The sequence below is a fragment of the Lissotriton helveticus genome, chromosome 7, assembly GCF_964261635.1.
Source record: "Lissotriton helveticus chromosome 7, aLisHel1.1, whole genome shotgun sequence".
In the NCBI taxonomy this organism is placed as follows: Eukaryota; Metazoa; Chordata; class Amphibia; order Caudata; family Salamandridae; genus Lissotriton; species Lissotriton helveticus.
The window spans coordinates 1293331253-1293351039 of NC_136068.1; the positions used below are offsets into that span (position 1 = coordinate 1293331253).

Consider the following 19787-nt stretch of genomic DNA (forward strand, 5'->3'; position numbering starts at 1 on the left):
CTAGTGATGGACACAACTGTAATTGCGTCTTTAATCAAACATGGGGATACATATGCATATTTAATCATGCACACATAACATAAGATGGAGGACACGTAGGGACACAGAACATGGCAAAATTTACTTTTCCACAACGCCAACATCCAAACCATCGGTGCCAAAACAGACCACTAATCCTTCGGCACCGAAACCCAGGTCGGAACCAAGCAAACCCGCTTCGGATTCGAAAAAACCACCGGAACTGAAAAAACCATTGGATCCCAAAAATGTCCTGAAGCCGAAAAAATCCTCGGAACTGAAAAAAGCTTCGGAGCCGAAAAAGACTCCTGCTTCTCCCAATAAAGACATTGCCAAAAAACCAAAACAAACTGCTTCGGCGCCGAAACCTTCCTCCGCACCAAAAGATCAGCCTCCTGCAGAGGACTTACTTCATCCAGACCCTGCTCAAAATACTCTAGCTAAAGATCCAATCACTGGACAGTTAATTTTAGCTTAAAAAAAGCGACCACTGGACACACCAGCTCCAGCTCCGCATTCAAAGAAGGAGGACATGGCTACCTCTCCCCTAAGACTGCCTTCCCCTTCTCTTTCACCTGTACCATCACCACCTCCTCCCATACCACAACATTCCCCTGCATCCTCTATCATACCAGACGATGACAACAGGGATGATAGCTCTGATGATATGGGGGTAACATACCTGATCCAGCTACTCCTACAGGATCACCTGACCCGTGGGATGATTATACCACCCCAGATGTCCCAAATGTTCCTCAGAATGACATATACTCCTCAAGGCCTTCCCCACCAGAAGACACTATGGGTTTCAATCAACTAATTCACAGAGCTGCGCAATATCATGGGGTAGACATGCACACAGACCCTGTAGATGAAGACTTCCTAATGGATACCTTTGATAATGCACAAAGGTCCTCATCCACTTTACCAATGCTTAAAGGAGTGATTAAGCACGCTCCTGAAGTCTTCAAGGACCCAGTCAGAACTCGGGTCATTAACCCTCATATAGAGAAAAAATATAAAGCTGCCCCCTCAGACCCAGCATATATTAAAGGTCCAGTACCGCTAGACTCACTTGTAGTTTTCAATGCACGCAAGAGAGAAAACTCACAAACATCAGGGGAAGCTCCACCACCAGAAAAAGAGTCTAAGCTACTGGACGCATCAGGGAAAAGAACGGTGTCTCAAGCTGCAAATATGTGGCGTATTGCCAATACACAGGCATTATTAGCCAGATACGACAGGGCACATTATGACAAATTAGAATCATTAATGAGGCACCTCCCTGATAAATACAAGGATAGAGCAAATGAGCTCATCCAAGAGAGGAAAAACATTACAAATACCTCTATTCGGTGTGCACTTGATGCAGCCTCTTGGGCAGTTAACACCAGCAATTTATTACGCAGACATGCCTGGCTACGCATATCAGGGTTCAAGCCTGAAGTACAAAGTGCCATTCTTAATCAACCCTTTGATGAGCAACACTTATTCGGACCTAATGTAGATGTATCACTTGAAAAAATGAAAAAGGATACAGATACCGCCAAATCTATGGGAGCCCTGCAGTCGCAGGCTCCCAGACGTTCATTTCCACGCTCATCCTAACGAGGTGCCACCAGGGGATACTCTTCAGACACACCTTCTACCTCATACAAAGCCCCTACACAGTCCACTTACAGCAAGGGCTACCAAAGGGGTGGTTACAGGGGTAACAATAACAAAGGCAGAGGTAAAAATAACAACTCCCGCTCTGCCTCTACCCCTGCCCAATGACTCCCTTCCCCTTCCCCCGTCCCATTCCATTCCACTCCTGTCGGGGGAAGACTTCAACAATACCTGCCTGTGAGAAGTTGGCCTGGTATATGATGTTCACTATTCTAGTGAGCACCTTGCACCAGTCCAAACAACCCTTATGGTGATGGTTGTAAAGTCAACCTTATAGACCAGCTATCCTAGTGGTAGCATGGACAAAGCAGTCAGTCTTAGGCTAAACTCAAGAGGGCATGTGAAGCCATCTGTTTTACCATATGCAATCCATTTAATACCAAGTGAAAGGACACCACACAGGTTGTACATCAAAATATATATGTATTTATTTCTAAAACAATCCTCTGAACTCTTTATGAGGTCAGAGGCTCCAGCACATAACAAGATTCTTAATCAAAATACAATAAGTTGCACAAAATACAGTAATGCCCTAGGGGCACTTCGAACCATATACTAAAATAGTGGTATAAGAACCACATCACGAACAAAGGAAAGGCCTAGGGCCTGGAGAATCACTGGGTCTAGACTGTACTACCAATGGATGGAGAGCAGGAGGCCCACGGGATGCGCGTGCAGTGTCTTTACACGCACGCAAGTTACCATAGAGTTAGAATGGGAACGAAAGAAATGGAAACTAGTTCTTTTAGGATACTTCCGATGAGACTAGGGAAAAGCTACTTCAAACTAGGACACTAGGATAGTCAATACCCACAGGAGTACCAAAATACTCGCGTTACCTCACCCACAGGAAGTGGGTGCATAGGTGTCAAAGTGTGTTGGGTTTCGTCGCTGATTCCTATGGAGCCTTGGAGAAAGATGCTGCAGGCGACCAGGAGAGAAGTGTCCGAGTGGATACAAGGCCGGATCGAGGATGAAGAGTACCTGAAAGCAGAGGGGACAGAGTCTGGGTCACTAGCCAGTGACCAGGATGGAACCAGGAAGGAACCAGGCGATGTCGCAAAGCAATCAGGTGATGTCGTGAAGCTGGTCTCTGCAGCCACGTGGACCAGGAGGTGTCGATGACGACCAGGAGCTGGGCACGGACTGTCCCACGAAGGATCTCGCTGTCGGCGGTGTCGGCTTCCGGATTGGAGTCAACAAGCCTTGGCAAAGGCAACCCACGCAGAAAAGGAAGATGGCTTCTTAATCAGACTAGCAAGGTCTGATGTGCTGCTCCTTTTCAAGGGAGCAAGGGCCAGTCTGGAGCAACCAGACCAGCGTTGTAAATGAAAGGTTTCGTCGTCACAGAGGCCACTAGCCAACGGGCAAGTGACCGGACAGACACGTCGGGAAGGAAAATGCAGAAGGGCCCCACGCAGAACTCGTGGAGGGTGAAGGGCTGATCTTCGGTGCAGTTGGTGCTCAGGGCTGGGGCTTCTCAATCCCCAATGCACAACTTCGAGGGTGCCTCAGAAGTTGCACGGAAAGCAATTTGCTGGCTTTCCAAGATGGCCGGTCCCACGTCTCGCGTCGCCTCCACGGGTCTCAGCTTTGCTGTGGCTGTGGATCGGGCTGAAGGAAGTCTGGAAGTCCGGGTCTTGTCAGGCTCTGTGCTCGGGCTCCGGCAGGAGTGTCAACAAAGCAAACCGTTGATCGCTTGATGGTGCCTGCTTGCACAGGGGGGTCACTCCTTGACCACAAGGGAGATTCTTCAGTCTTCTACGTCGAGTAGGATGTCGAAGGTCCTGAGTTTCGTATCAGAGTTTCAGTCAGGATAAATCTAAAGTCTTGGGACTCAGCGCCTACCTATATACCAAATTTAGGGGCTGGATTACATGCACGGTCCCTCCTATGGGTGGGACCCAGGAAGGGGGTGTTTACACCCCTTTCCCTTTGTCCAGTTTCGCACCAGAGCTGGGGCTGGAGTGCCCCAGCACCGGTTTGAACTGGACTATGCATGGGACACCTTGTGTGCCCCAGGCAGTGTCTCATTTCATTCAGCCCTACCTGCCCCAATACACTATAGCCTGTCTGGGGTGGTGCTAGCACCTCCCAAGACAGGAAACCAATCCTCCCTCGCTGGAAGGACTCCCAGCAGCAGGAGGTCAGACTTGTGTCTGTGGCAGCAGCATCCATTTTGTGATGCTGATGCTCTGGTTAACTTTAACCGGGATTAGTGGAAGTAACATGTCTTCTCGCTCTAGAAGGGTGGAATGCTACCCCCGTCGCCAGAACTGGCGAGGGGGTAGTATTCCAAAGCGTATGACACCTTACACAACATGTTTTGATAAAGCCAAACCAAAGTTAGCATTTAACCGCGAGGTTCATAATGCACTTAAGAGTATATGGTATGGCAATATCCTAGAACAGCTATAAGGACATGGTTCCGAAAGCTGCAGACAGGCTCAGCTCATGCTAGAGCCTCCTCTCACATAAAACCAAGCACTCTGCCTCCAGGATTGTTAAGGCCTGCCATAGGAGTGATTTATAGGTGTACATGTGTCTAGATATATGGGTAGATATAGGAATACTATACCTAAGCAAGGGGTGATTACACGACCTTGCCCCAGCTGAGTGATCAGCCAGTTGTGTCAGTTTGGATGGCCAGCCAGGGGTGGCAAAAGATATGCTGCAGCCCCTGGTAGGCCTTGGGTGCACCTATGCCCTGGGTACCTATAGTACACTGTACAAGGGCTCACAGGAGTGACCCAAATCCCAATTGGTGATGTACCTAAAGTACATGGTGTGAATTTAGAGAGAGAACAGCAGGGCTGTGGGTCTGATTAGCAGGCCCACAGCCACCTTAAGTCGAAAACCAGTGAAGCAAAAAAGCAAAAAGTGGGGTGACCATAGGAAAGCAGACCCTACTCTCCTACATAACCCCCCCCCCCAAAACACAGGGACATTAGACTAACCTTGACCAGTTGTGTCTTCATGTTCTAAGTGGAAGTACCTGGAGAGACCATCTGCATTGCCATGGTCAGTCCCTGGTCTGTGCTCCGCTGTAAAGTCCATCCCCTGTAGGGAAATGGACCACCTGAGCAGTTTGGGATTCCCACCCTTCATCTGATTTAGCCACAAGAGGGGCTTATGGTCAGTCTGAATTTTGAAGTGAGTACCAAACAATTATGGCCTCAACTTCTTCAGGGCCCAAACCACATCAAAGGCCTCCCTCTGAATGGCTGGCCAACGTTTCTCTCTAGGGGTCAGCCTTCTGCTAATAAAAGCAATGGGCTGGTCTTGACCATCTACATTAAGTTGTGAAAGCACAGCTCCCACCCCCAACTCAGAAGCATCTGTTTGGACAATAAACTCTTTGGAGTAGTCAGGACTCTTCAAAATAGGTGCTGAGCACATGGCCTTCTTCAGGTCATCAAATGCCTTTTGACCGCTAACTGTCCACTGAACCTTTTTTGGCATCTTCTTTGAAGTCAAGTCATTAAGTGGTGTCATAATGGACCCACAGTTCTTAACAAACTTTCTGTAGTAACCAGACAGGCCCAGGAAAGCTCTGACCTGTGTTTGGGTGGTTGGAGGAGCCCAGTCCTCGATGGTCTGGATCTTACTCTCCAGTGGTTGAACCTGACCCCCACCTACAAGGTGGCCCAGGTACACAACCTTACTCTGCCCTATCTGGCACTTTGTGGCCTTGATAGTTAGGCCTGCCTTCTGCAGGGCCTCTAAACCCTTCTTCAGGTGGATAAGGTGATCCTCCCAGGTGGAGCTGAAGACAGCAATATCATCAAGATAAGCTGCACAAAAGTCATCCAACCCAGCGAGGACTTGGTTCACCAACCTTTGGAAAGTGGCAGGTGCATTCTTCAAGCCAAAGGGCATTACCACAAATTGATAATGACCTCCTGGGGTTGAGAAAGCAGTTTTGGCTTTGGCATCCTCAGCTAACCTGATTTGCCAATAGCCAGCTGTCAAATCAAATGTGCTCAGAAACTTGGCAGAAGCCAATCTTTCAATGAGCTCATCTGCTCTTGGAATTGGGTGAGCATCTGTCCTAGTGACAGCATTGAGACCTCTATAGTCCACACAGAACCTCACCTCTCTCTTACCATCTTGGGTGTGAGGTTTTGGTACAAGGACTACTGGGCTGGCCCAGGGGGCTCTCTGATGGCTCAATTACTCCCAACTCAAGCATTTTCTGTACCTCAGTCTGTATACAGTCCCTGACATGGTGAGATTGCCTGTAGATCTTACTCTTCACAGGCAGACTGTCACCAGGGTCCACCTCATGGGTGCACCAGTTAGTCTGACTAGGTGTCAATGAAAACATATGTCTTAAGGACTGTAGAACTTGTCTGCAGTCCTGTTGCTGCTGGTCAGTGAGGCTGCCAGCTAAGGCCACACAATCAACTGAGCCATCATCAGGGTTCTGAGTCAACAGATCTGGGAGAGGGTCACTCTTTTCCTCCTGTCCCTCATCTGTAGCCATGAGCAAGCCCATGTCTGCCCTGTCAACATATGCTTTCAGTTTGTTGACATGGAGCACCCTGTGGGGGTTCCAAGGTCTACCAAGTAGGTGACCTCTCCCTTTTTCTCAACAATGGTGTGGGGTCCAGACCATTTGTCCTGGAGTGCTGCTGGGGCTACTGGCGCCAACACCCACACCTTCTGTCCTGGCTGATACTCATTCAGCACAGCCTTTTGGTCATGCCAAGCTTTTTGAAGTTCTTGGCTAGCCTCAAGGTTTTTAGAAGCCTTCTTCATATACTCAGCCATCCTGGAGCGGAGACCAAATACATAGTCCACTATGTCTTGTTTAGGCTTTTTGAGAGGTAACTCCCATCCTTCCTTCACCAGACACAGGGGTCCCCTTACAGGATGCCCAAACAAAAGCTCAAAAGGGCTGTGCCAACCCCCTTTTGTGGGACCTCTCTGTAAGCAAACAGAAGGTAGGGTAGAAGGAGGTCCCATCTTCGCCTAAGCTTTTCAGGTAAACCCTTGATCATACCCTTGAGGGTCTTTTTGAATCTTTCAACAAGCCCATTGCACTGTGGATGGTAGGGTGGAGTGAATTTGTAATTAACACCACACTCCTTCCACATAGCAGTCAAGTACCCAGACATGAAGTTTGCACCTCTGTCTGAGACAACCTCCTTTGGAAAGCCCACTCTTGAGAAAACTCCCAGGAGGGCTCTTGCCACAACAGGAGCTGTTGTGGTCCTTAGGGGAATAGCTTCTGGATACCTGGTGGCATGATCCACTACTTCCAGTATAAATCTGTGCCCAGAGGCTGTTTGGGGATCCATTGGTCCAACAATGTCAATCCCAACTCTTTCAAAGGGTACCCCCACCACAGGTAGTGGTATGAGGGAGGCCTTTGGTGTGCCACCTGATTTGCCACTGGCTTGGCAGGTCACACAGGAGCGACAAAACTCCTTAGTATCTTCTGACATATGGGGCCAGTGAAAGTGAGGGACAAGCCTGTCCCAAGTCTTGTTCTGGCCTAGATGTCCTGCTAAGGGAATATCATGGTCTACGGTAAGAAGGAAACCCCTAAAGGCCTGAGGTATGACCAACCTCCTGGAAGCACCAGGCTTGGGGTCTCGACCCTCAGAATAAAGGAGTCCTTCATCCCAATAAACTCTATGGGTACCTGTAGCATTCCCAGCAGCCTCAGAAGCAGCTTGCTGTCTGAGGGGTTCAAGAGAGGGGCAGTCTAACTGTGCCTGCCTCAAGTCTGCCCTTGAAGTTCCCCCTGTCCCAAGAAATTCAACCTGGACAGGTTCAAGTTCTTCTAGGACAGTTCCTTCAGGAGTCTCAGAATCAGCTTCCTGAGAAGGCTGATCCTCACTTGTAGGCAGGGGTAAGGCACTGTCTTAACCCTACTGCTCTTTCTCTTGGATGGCACTTGGTCCATAGTTTCAGGATCTAAGACCTGTTCAGTTTGGCACTTTTTGGCCTGTGACCTGGTCACAGAAAGGACATGTGCTGATATGCCTAACATCTCTGCATGAGTCCTATACTCCACTTCTGACCATACTGAGGATTCAAGATCATTGTCCAACAGACATTCGACTGGGAGGTCTGCACTTACCACAACTCGTTTGAGGACAGTTACCCCTCCCCAGGAAAGTTAAGAACTGCCACACTATGGGTAGTAGTGACATTGCTAGCATGGGTCGCCAGGTAATTATCATCCAGTACAATCTGTCCAGGGTCCACAAAGTTTGGTGTCACCATAGTGACACTGGCACATGTGTCCCTGTAGGCCTGAGCCACTTTGTCATTTATCAAAGGTGTTTGCCTGTACTTGCCCAGAGTACTGGGACTCACAGTTGAGGACATAGCCATGTCCACATTACAGACAAGAACAACCTGGGTTGGTATCCTGACTAAGCCAGAATCCACCTCAGTACCCATGGTTAACACCATTATAGCCTTGGGTTGGGAACTACCACTGTTAACTGTACTAGGGGGTGCAGATGCCTTAGGGGCTACAGTGGTAGGGGCTGTACCTTTCTTGGTGCACTCACTAAACCAGTGAGAGGCAGATTTACAATAATTACACCAAGGTTTCTTTGGACCTTCTTTCTTCTTCTTCTTAGAAGTTTGGGACCCCCTGCATTAGACTTTTGGGGGCCCGATGAAGACTTCTGGTCTTTTGGTTTCTGATCCCCACCTTTTTGGTCTGCCTTTTTCTGATCACCACCTTGGTTCGGGGGTTTCTGCTTAACCCTGGTTCTGACCCATTTGTCTGCCTTCTTACCCAATTCTTGGGGAGAGGTCAGATCTGAGTCAATCAAGTTTTGGTGCAACAACTGGTTCTGACAATTATTAAGGATTTGTTCTCTCATGATCAAATTATACAATCCTGTATAGTCCTTAACTTTACTTCCCAGTAACCAACCTTCCAGAGCCTTAGTGGCACAATCAACAAAATCAGTCCAGTCCTGAGTCTGTGTCTTCTGGGTATCTCTGAATATCAACCTGTACTGTTCAGTGGTTAGGCCAAACCCATCAATTAGAGCACTCTTCAGGACATTAGCATCCGCATCACTAACTCTGAGGAGCGTATCTCTGCCTTTTTCTTCATAGGAGAGCCACAAGATAGCTACCCACTGACTCTGGGGAACCTGCTGGACTTTACAGGCTCTTTCCAAAGCAGTTATCCACTTGTGGATGTCATCCCCAACTTTGTAGGGGGGCACTATCTTACTCGGGTGCCTAGAATTCTCATGGGACCTGTCTTTATCCTTAGGCATATTGCTGCCACCAGTGGAATCTAATCCACTTAACTTTTGCTCCCTTGCCAAAGCAAGTTTTGCTTAGGCTAGGGCAAGTTCTTCCTTCTCTATTCTGAGTTGGACTTCCCTCGTCCTAGCCTCATGTTCTCTTCTTTGAGAGGAAGTCATTCCCCTCTGAGAACCTCTAGAGCCATTGGAGTGGAGAGATTCACCTGAGTGAGATCTGTCCCTCCTATACCTCTGGTTAAACCCACTTCAAGGCCTGAATGGGGCTACCCCATGCTCAGGCCCAAATTGGCTTAAGTTGGCCTGGCTAAGTCTTCTGACTTCCACCTGGCCTTGGCTTCCCTCCCCATCTTCAGAGTCATCTGCCTCCCCATCATCCTCATTATCTATGATAGTAGGGTCAGTGGTATCCTCTACTGAGGGCAGGACCTCATCTGCATTCCCTGTAGGACCTGAACCAGATGCTTTCTGAGCATCATACTCTTCTAGGATTTCCAGCAGGTGCTGAAGGGTAGGGTTGGAACCCTGTTTCAACCTCCTTGTGGTACACAAGTATCTCAGCTCTTGAAAGTTGAGTATTTCATATCTATGTCATATCTATGGGGTGCCCTTAGAGGGTCACTCCCCACAGGTAGAGTCACACTTGGCTCACCTGTGGCAGACATGATCTAGTGAGGTGTGGTGTGTGCACCTACCTACACTAAGTGTTTCCTACTGAACCTCCCTAGGAGTTGTAGTCAGGGTGTGCTAGGCCCTTTGGTCTAAAACAACTAAGTTCAGTAGAACTTAAGTATTCTACGTCTTGTTTTATATGTACCTATAGGTACCTGTATGATCTTTCAAATGATATTGCAAAGATTACAATTGGTAAAACAACAGCAAGCTCAAATCCCAACCGCTGCACACCAATGTGAGAAGTTGGCCTGGTATATGATGTTCACTATTCTAGTGAGCACCTTGCACCAGTCCAAACAACCCTTATGGTGATGGTTGTAAAGTCAACCTTATAGACCAGCTATCCTAGTGGTAGCATGGACAAAGCAGTCTTAGGCTAAACTCAAGAGGGCATGTGAAGTCAGCTGTTTTACCATATGCAATTCCTTTAATACCAAGTGAAAGGACACCACACAGGTTGTATATCAAAATATATATGTATTTACTTCTAACACAATCCTCTGAACTCTTTATGAGGTCAGAGGCACCAGCACATAACAAGATACTTAATCAAAATACAATAAGTTGCACAAAATACAGTAGTGCCCTAGGGGCACTTCGAACCATATACTAAAATAGTGGTATAAGAACCACGTCACAAACAAAGGAAAGGCCTAGGGCCTGGAGAATCGCTGGGGCTACCCTGTACTACCAATGGATGGAGAGCAGGAGGAACACGGGATGCGCGTGCAGTGTCTTTACACGCACGCAAGTTACCATAGAGTTAGAATGGGAACGAAAGAAATGGAAACTAGTTATTTTAGGACACTAGGGAAAAGCTACTTGAAACTAGGACACTAGGAAAGTCAATTTTTTTTTAAAAAAGACGTAGTTTATTGGTTTTGTGCATAGGGAAAGCAAAACTTCGTTATATTGCACATCATTATCAACATAGCAGCCTTACAGGGCTACTCGAAAACCCCTCCGTCCTATACCCAACCACAATACATGGCAAATCTATATATTCGACTCTCCACCACAAACAGCGTCTCCTAAAATAAATCTCCCCCAACTCCCTGCTTACCCAACCATTCCCTCCCCAACCCCTTCATTATCCCCACCCACCACCGACGCGCACAACCCAGTTCATTCCTCTTATAGCGTGTGTGCAGGAGTCATCATACGTGAAATCGCGGTATGTACCTGTCCTGCTGTGGGGACATCTTCAACCAGCTATCTCTTCAATTCCCTCGGTATGTTACTCGTGTTCACGTAATGCCTGCACCAATACCTCCCACGCTGTTGCGGCCTCTAACTCTTTCTCATTGCTTCGCCTACGCGCCAGCTGGTAGCGCAACGTGCTCTCACTGGTGGCCCATTTTACAAACTCGCGCTTCCACCTTGAGTAGCTGGGCCCCGCTGTCGCCTTCCAGTGCTTTGTGATTTCCCGCTTTGCCAGGATAAGACCCATATCTACGAACTTGCTTGTGATCTTATTTTTAGATGTATGGGGGAACCAGTGGAGCACACTGGTGGCCATATCAAACTCCAGCCCTCTCTCTGTTATCCCATTCAGGGTGACACCCACCTCCCTCCAATAGTCGGTCAGCGCTGGGCAGGTCCACAGCATGTGTGCTATATCTGCCCCAGCCACCGTACATCTGGTGCATGTCGCCTCTGCTATTTGAAAATATTTCTGGATTTTCCCAGGTGTCATGTATGCTCTGTGGAGGACGTAGAAGTGAATCAACTGGAATCGTGCATTCCTCGTGCTCTTCCAAGCCCTTCTTACCACCTGTTCCCAGGCCGCATCGGGGATAGGCTTCCCCAGATCCACCTCCCATTTCCCCTTCAGTGTGTCCAGGGGAGCCAACCCCTCGTTGAGCATTCTAGAATATAGGCAGGTAACTGTCTTGAAAGTCCCCGCCGCCATCATAACGTATTGGCAGGCCATTGTCGTTTAAGGTTCCATCGGCCCCTCTCGCCAGTGCGCTTGTATCGCCCTCACCAGCGCCGCATGTAACAGGAAATCCCCCCTCGGCAGGTTGAACCTCTCCTGAAACGTCTGGTAAGGTAACATAGCTCCGTCCTCATATAAATCTCCCAGCATTTGGAGTCCCGCCTCTTCCCAGATCTGTAACCGTGACCAATCCCCTCCATGAGGTAGAGCCGTCACCATCCACAGCGGGATCTCAGGTGCATACGGGTGGGGTACTCCTGCTCTACGTTGGGATCGATTCCAACAGAGTCTGAGCGTTCTGTCCTCCGTCGAGAGTCCCTTGAGGTCTAACCGCTGCTGCAGCGCTATAAAAGAGAGGACATGGCGTGGTGTACCGACGCCTCTTTTATGATCCGGCCCTCTAAATTCCCGTGCCACTTCCTGTGTGAAGATCTGCAATTGGGCCGCTAAATAATATAACTCAAAGTCGGGGACCGCTAAGCCTCCCTCCAGCTTGGGTCTTACGAGTGTTGCCTGTGCAACCCTCCGGCGACCAGTGCCCCAAAGGAAAGAGACTATAAGAGATTTCAATATACGAAATTTGGAATTCGGTATCCATATGGGCAAAGTTCTAAAATAATACAGGAACCGAGGGAGCGCAATCATTTTCAGTAGGGCTATTCGTCCCATCACCGACAGGGAGAGGGTAGACCAAAAGGCCATGCTGCCCTTCATTGCTGTCACACCGCGACCCACATTGCCCTCCAGCATATCTACCGCTGTATGGTAAATGTGAACCCCCAGATATTTCAAGCAAGTGGGCTCCCATCTGACCGCCCGGATCGTGTCGGGCTTGGGTTCCCCTCTTCTCACCGGAACATGCATGTTTTGGACCAGTTCACCCTCAGACCCGATAGGGCCCCAAAACGTGAGAGCAATATCTCAGCTGCCATCAGAGCTTCATCTGCATCCTCTAGGTAAAGGAGCATGTCGTCCGCGTATAGCGATATCAACTGCTGCCCGGCTCTGGTCTCGAGTCCCTCAAAATAGCCCGCCTTTCGAATCGTGATCGCAAGGGGCTCCACTGCTAACGCGAATAACAGCGGGGATAGCGAGCAGCCCTGTCTCGTCCCTTGTTCTACCGGATATTGCGAGGAGATCAGCGCTCCCACTCGCACCCTAGAGACCGCTGACATATATAAGACTCTCGTCCATTGCAGGTAGTCACTACCGAGGCCGAAGCGTCCCTTTACTTTATACAAGTATTCCCACTCCAGGCTATCGAACGCTTTCTCTATGTCCACCGACAAAATGACCGGTCGTCGTGCCCCCGGGTGTTCCTCCTCCAGTAACCGAACAAGCCGCCTGATATTGGTGGTCGTGTTTCGCGTCGGTATGAAGCCAGCTTGATCCTCGTGTACCAGCGTGGTCATATAAGCCAGCAGTCGAGTCGGTAATATGCTACTCAGAATCTTATAATCGGTCGTCAGCATCGATAGCGGTCTATAGGACGCCGTGTCCGTACACTCTCTACCCGGCTTCAACAGTGGGATCACCAGTGCCTCACGCATGGAATGGGGCAGCCTCCCCCGCTGCTTCGCCTCTCTGTAGACTTCCTGTAGTCTTGGCGCCAGCAAATCAACAAACTTCCCGTAAAATTCTACTGGAAGCCCATCCAACCCTATGGTTTTGTTGCGGGCCATTCTTTTGATGGCTCCACGGATCTCACTCAACTCGGTGTCTCTACCTATCTCCTCCGCTTGTTCTTTCTCCAGTTGCGGTGGGCACACACCCTCCAGGAAACTATCGACGGCCGGATCGCCCGCTGCCAGCTTGCTCGTATATAGCTCCGCGTAGTAGCTTTCAAAGCGATGCAGGATCTCGGATTGGGTAAAAACTTTGCCACCGTTCTCCATTCTCAACGCCAATATGGGAGAGTTTCTCTTCGAAGGGTCAGCTAGTCAGGCTAATAAAGTGCCTGCTTTGTCCCCTTCTGCATGGGCCCTCACCGCATAAGCTCTATAGTCAAAGCTACGCAGTCTCTCAACCTCCGCGGCTACCGCTTCTCTCGCAGCGCCAATCTCGGCCTGTAGTTCGGGGCGGCCCGGTCGCCGGAGCTCCACCTGGCGCAGTTTATTCTCAGCCGTGGTCAAGTCGTCCAATAGGACCTTCCGTACCCCCGCGTGTTTCCCTATGCAGCGCCCTCGCAGCACCACCTTGAAGGCGTCCCATTCCGTGGCCCTCGTGCCAGTAGTACCAGCATTTTCGGCAAAGTAGTGGGTTATCCCCACCTCTATTGCCGCTTGGAAGGGGCGCAGTCGCCACGTAGGTACACAAGAGACCACAGGCATCCACCGCAAGGTGGCCGGTAGGGGGTTGTGATCAGACAGCGTTCTGGTCAGGTACTCGGTCCCCGTGATAGTTGTTAGCACCGCAGGCGAGCACAGCACTGCATCCAACCGCACGTGCAACTCATGCATGCCAAACATCTACCAGGCCCCAGCGCGTCTGCCAATCAAGCCTGCCCTTAGTCAAGCGATGCGTCGGCGAGTCAGGTCGGGGGGGTGCGATCTGTCCAGGAATACATCCATGACAGAGTTGAAGTCTCCACCCATCAACATAGGGCCTGCAAGATAATGTGCTAGCGATCCAGACAACGAAACCAGGAAATTCAACTGGTCAACATTTGGTGCATATACACTACAAAAAGCAGTATCTCTACCCCTTAGCCTCCCCGCTATGGCCACAAAGCGGCCCTCCGGATCTATCATTTGTTTAGTCACCTGGAAGGGGACCCCCGCTCTCACCCAAATCAGTGCGCCTCTAGCAAAACCCGAGTATGTTGTTCTGTATATCTGGCCTCTCCACCTACGCTGCAGTGCCGCGCTCTCTACCTTCGTTAGGTGTGTTTCCTGGAGCATTACGATGTGTACCCCTCTCCGAACCAAGTAAGCATGAATCCTGTGATGCCGTGTCATTGTGGTTAGTCCTCTCACATTCCAGGTCACACATCTCCGATTAGCAGAGTCAGCCATTATCCCACTGTCGCTCACTTAATCGAAATCCATTGTCCGTGTCTGCGTCGGTGATTGCCCCGTCCCAACTTCCCCTTATACTCCTACCCCTTCCCACCCCCTCAAGAACAGGACCTAGCTTCTCCCATCTAGCCCCCATCCAAACCATCATACCAAACTCAACAACAAAATCCCACAGCAGTAACTGTAGGTACGCCTTAAGGGCAGTGAGGGGGGACTATGCACCAACGTGGAGCCGCCCTACCCTGTCAGATCGCATACTGCAACCGAGCCTATCATCATTAAACACCTCCCAGGCACTGTTCCCCTCACCCGACATCCCCACAAAATCACAGCCCCCAAAATAGTGTTCACCGGGAGTTTGCTTCAGCTGCAGGTGTTCTTCCCTAGTACCCCCCCCCAGGATCGCTCACCCCTCGTCCAGCATTCCTTCGGCAAATGTTCACTGTTAGTTTCCGAATGTTCGGATTCAGACCGGTTATCGTCCTTTTCTGAGTCCGTGCCCTCCAAGGAGGGGGGTTCTTGCACGCCCGACAGCGCGGAAACCACCTCCAGCACGTCCCCCCGCTCAGCCGCCGTCTGGGACGATGTAGGTTTTTCTAGGCCTCACTTCCTGCTCCTGTGTCGTTGCGGTCTCCTCTGCGGAAGCCCCTCCAGGCCCATCGGGCGGCCAGCCTCGCCGCCATCCTTGCCCGCCTTATAGAGCTCTAGCCAGGTGGCTGCATCATCCGGGGTATCAAAGAACCAGGTTTTACCGTCCATTATTACCCGGAGTTTGGCTGGGAATAAAAGAGAATACTGGATGCCCTCACCACGCAATTCCCTCTTGAGGGCCAGGAAGGAGGTTCGACGGCGCTGGGTCTCGTAGGTATAGTCCGGGAAGATGTTGACTTTGCTGTTGTCTACTTGGTAAGGGCCGTCCATTCGCGCCTTCTGCAATATGAGGTCGCGATCACGGAAATGCAGGAGTCGGGCCAATACCGGCCTCGGAGGTCTTCCCTGTTGGGACTGACGGGCAGGTACTCGGTGCGCCCTCTCCAAGGTGTAAAAGGCAGAAAGGCCCTCTGGCGCAACTGTGGTCTTTAGCCAATCCTCTAGATGCAGTATCATGTCCGACCCTTCTATTTTTTCCGGTAATCCTACTACACGGATGTTGTTCATTCGATTTTGTCCTTCTGCATCCTCCGCTCTCCGTTCAAGGGCCCTGACACGGTCCAGCATACCAGCCATCGTAACACCGAGATCCTTCTGCGCCAGTTCGATGGTTTGCAGCGCACCTTCTACCAGTTTAACTCGGTCCCCCAGCTTCCCATGATCAGCTTTCAAGAGGCCCAGCCCCGTGGCCACCTGCGAAATGTCCTGCTGTAGGGCCATGCGGGAGTCAGCTATGGCCGCCAGAATTTTGTCCAGCTGTTGTTGCAGGCCACGGTCCCGCACGATTCAGATCCTGCCTGCTCTCCACAGTCCATGGGGTCCCCGTCTGTTGACGATTGCTCTCCGCTTCGGCCCCCTATTGGTTTACCCATAGTCAATCGTGTTCTAGTCAGTGACTACACGCTACACCCCAGTGGGCGATTTCTGGTTTCTCCGGATAATCCCAGCCTCCTAGCGTGACCCCTTGCGTCTGGCTCGTGGCTGTCCTTCTCGACGGGCCCCAGAGTCTCCCCCTCCACCCGGCTCCTTGGGCGTAATACGTGCCGGGGCGGCCCCCACGGCAGCCAAACGGTCCTCCACACAAGCAGCGCCGGGACCCCTCAGGATGAGCCCTGTAGTGAGCACGTTGCGGTTGCACTCCTCACCTTGCCAGTGTTAGCAGTGGCTGTATCTCCAGTCTATACATCATAGTCACTCAAGTTGCTCCAACTGTCGGCAGGTTTCCGTAGTCTGGCACCCCGCAGGTCTCCTTCAGCCTCTCTGGCTGCAGTCAAAGCATTGTCTGATATTACATCAGTGTGCTGTGTGACTGCAGCTTCATGCACTAATACTTCCTTGTTCCCTTTGTGTCTATTATCACAGGCCTCTAAGGGAGTGTCGCTGGGATCATCCTGCATACTTGTGCTTTGGCTGCATGAAGGGAACTCGTCGCCACTCCGCACCGCTGCCTCGCTTCCAGCAGATGGTGCTCCAACATGAGATTCTGCCTGTGCTTCTAGAGAGCAGATGTCATGCGGTGAAGAAGCAGCGCAAGATTCCCCGAATTCGTGGTCATCAAGAGTAGTAGCGTTTATGTTAATCCTGATCTCGATCTCAAGTGAGACAGCCGATTCCTTCACAAAACCTGTAACAGAAGCATTTTCAGGGTGATCTTCACAATCTGAAAGGGGTGTATCGAGTGTCAGAATGAATTCCCCTGTTGTGCTACTTTTATCTTTGTCACTTCCCTCAAGCCCAAGTAAGTTCTTTCCAAACTCTCTCTCTCTTGGAGAAACTTCACTGTCGCTGGATGAGGATGCGGTGCCTTGGCCAGAGTCCACGCCAGAGAGTGGCTCCTCTTCAATGGGGTTAAGGGACACTCCGTGAACCGCGACAGTCACAGGCTGCACCTACGTATTAGAGACTTCCGTACATCATCCCGTGCCAGGTTCTCCCTCCACTCCCCGAACAGAGGACTCCACTCTAGCAGGTGTCCCACTTTTACACACCACCTGATTGGCTTCCGTTTCTTCACTTGCAGCAGTCTGATAAGGGCTGTTTTCCCCTGCACAGTGTTGCCGCCCTACTCGGGCGCCTCCACAGTCGTCCGACTCTCCCGTCGGGGCTCCAGTCGTCCCACTCCACGCACAGCTGCGCGATCTCGCCCGAGAGCTAGTGAGCCACTGTGGGCGCCATCTTGGTCGCACCTCGCTCGGTCACCCGGCAGCTCGTCAGTCGGTCATAGTTGGCCGGCGGGATATTCGCTTAGCCCGAATTCCGGGGATTTCTGATGGTCGTCCCCTTCTCTACCGCTGTGCAGGAGGTGGGGGCTCCGGCGCCGGGATAATCAGGATAAACGGGGGCTCGGATGCAGAGCTCCCCGTTCAGGCAGCCACCATCGTCGGCTGCTAGCCACGCCCCCTCGACACTAGGAAAGTCAATACCCACCGGAGTACCGAAATACTCGCGTTACCTCACCCACAGTAAGCGGGTGCATAGGTGTCAAAGTGTGTCGGGTTTCGTCGCTGATTCCTATGGAGCCTTGGAGAAAGATGCTGCAGGCGACCAGGAGAGAAGTGTCCGGGTGGATCCAAGGCCGGATCGAAGATGAAGAGTACCTGAAAGCAGAGGGGACAGAGTCTGGGTCACTAGCCAGTGACCAGGATGGAACCAGGAAGGAACCAGGCGATGTCGCGAAGCAATCAGGTGATGTCGTGAAGCTTGTCTCTGCAGCCACGTGGACCAGGAGGTGTCGACGACTACCAGGAGCTGGGCACGGACTGTCCCACAAAGGATCTCGCTGTCGGCGGTGTCGGCTTCCGGATTGGAGTCAACAAGCCTTGGCAAAGGCAACCCACGCAGAAAAGGAAGATGGCTTCTTAATCAGACCAGCAAGGTCTGATGGGCTGCTCCTTTTCAGGGAAGCAAAGGCCAGTCTGGAGCAACCAGACCAGCATTATAAATCAAAGGTTTCGTCGTCACAGAGGCCACTAGCCAACGGGCAAGTGACCGGACAGACGCGTCGAGCAGGAAAATGCAGAAGGGCCCCACGCAGAACTCGTGGAGTGTGGAGGGCTGATCTTCGGTGCAGTTGGTGCTCGGGGCTGGGGCTTCTCAATCCCCAATGCACAACTTTGAGGGTGCCTCAGAAGTTGCACTGAAAGCAATTAGCTGGCTTTCCAAGATGGCCGGTCCCACGTCTCGCATCGCCTCCACGGGTCTCAGCTTTGCTGTGGCTGTGGATCGGGCTGAAGGAAGTCTGGAAGTCCGGGTCTTGTCAGGCTCTGTGCTCGGGCTCCGGCAGGAGCGTCGACAAAGCAAACCGTTTATCGCTTGATGGTGCCTGCTTGTGCAGGGTGGTCACTGCTTGACCACAAGGGAGATTCTTCAGTCTTCTACGTCGAGTAGGATGTCGAAGGTCCAGAGTTTCGTATCAGAGTTTCAGTCAGGATAAATCTAAAGTCTTGGTACTCAGCTCCTACCTATATACCAAATTTAGGGGCTGGATTACCTGCTAGGTCCCTCCTATGGGTGGGACCCAGGAAAGGGGTGGTTACACCCCTTTCCCTTTGTCCAGTTTCGCGTCAGAGCCTGGGCTGGAGTGCCCCAGCACCGGTTTGAACTGGACTATGCATGGGACACCTTGTGTGCCCCAGGCAGTGTCTCATTTCATTCAGCCCTCCCTGCCCCAATACACTATAGCCTGTCAGGGGTGGTGCTAGCACCTCCCAAGACAGGAAACCAATCCTCCCTCGCTGGAAGGACTCCCAGCAGCAGAAGGTCAGACTTGTGTCTGTGGCAGCAGCATCCATTTTGTGATGCTGAGGCTCTGGTTAACTTTAACCGGGATTAGTGGAAGTAACATGTCTTCTCCCTCTTGAAGGGTGGAATGCTACCCCCGGCGCCAGAACTGGCGAGGGGGTAGTATTCCAAAGCGTATGACACCTTACACAACATGTTTTGATAAAGCCAAACCAAAGTTAGCATTTAACCGCGAGGTTCATAATGCACTTAAGAGTATATTGTATGGCAATATCCTAGAACAGCTATAAGGACATGGTTCCGAAAGCTGCAGACAGGCTCAGCTCATGCTAGAGCCTCATCTCACATAAAACCAAGCACTCTGCCTCCAGGATTGTTAAGGCCTGCCATAGGAGTGACTTATAGGTGTACATGTGTCTAGATATAAGGGTAGATATAGGAATACTATACCTAAGCAAGGGGTGATTACACGACCTTGCCCCAGCTGAGTGATCAGCCAGTTGTGTCAGTTTGGATGGCCAGCCAGGGTTGGCAAAAGATATGCTGCAGCCGCTGGTAGGCCTTGGGTGCACCTATGCCCTGGGTACCTATAGTACACTGTCAGGGGCTCACAAGAGTGACCCAAATTCCAATTGGTGATGTACCTAAAGTACATGGTGTGAATTTAGACAGAGAACAGCAGGGCTGTGGGTCTGATTAGCAGGCCCACAGCCACCTTAAGTCGAAAACCAGTGAAGCAAAAAAGCCAAAAGTGGGGTGACCATAGGAAAACAGACCCTACTCTCCTACACTGCCAGCCCGGGAAAACATCACATCAGTCAGGTGGGTGCT

General features: G+C 50.9%; 1 protein-coding gene and 1 pseudogene across 2 annotated transcripts in view; both read left to right on the forward strand.

The window, feature by feature from the left end:
* The window catches only part of LOC144767317 (uncharacterized), a 48552-nt pseudogene extending 46758 nt beyond the window's left edge, over positions 1 to 1794 (forward strand).
* The window catches only part of LOC144770216 (uncharacterized), a 591183-nt gene that overhangs the window by 547603 nt on the left and 23793 nt on the right, over positions 1 to 19787 (forward strand). The gene's annotated exons all lie outside the window — the stretch shown is intronic.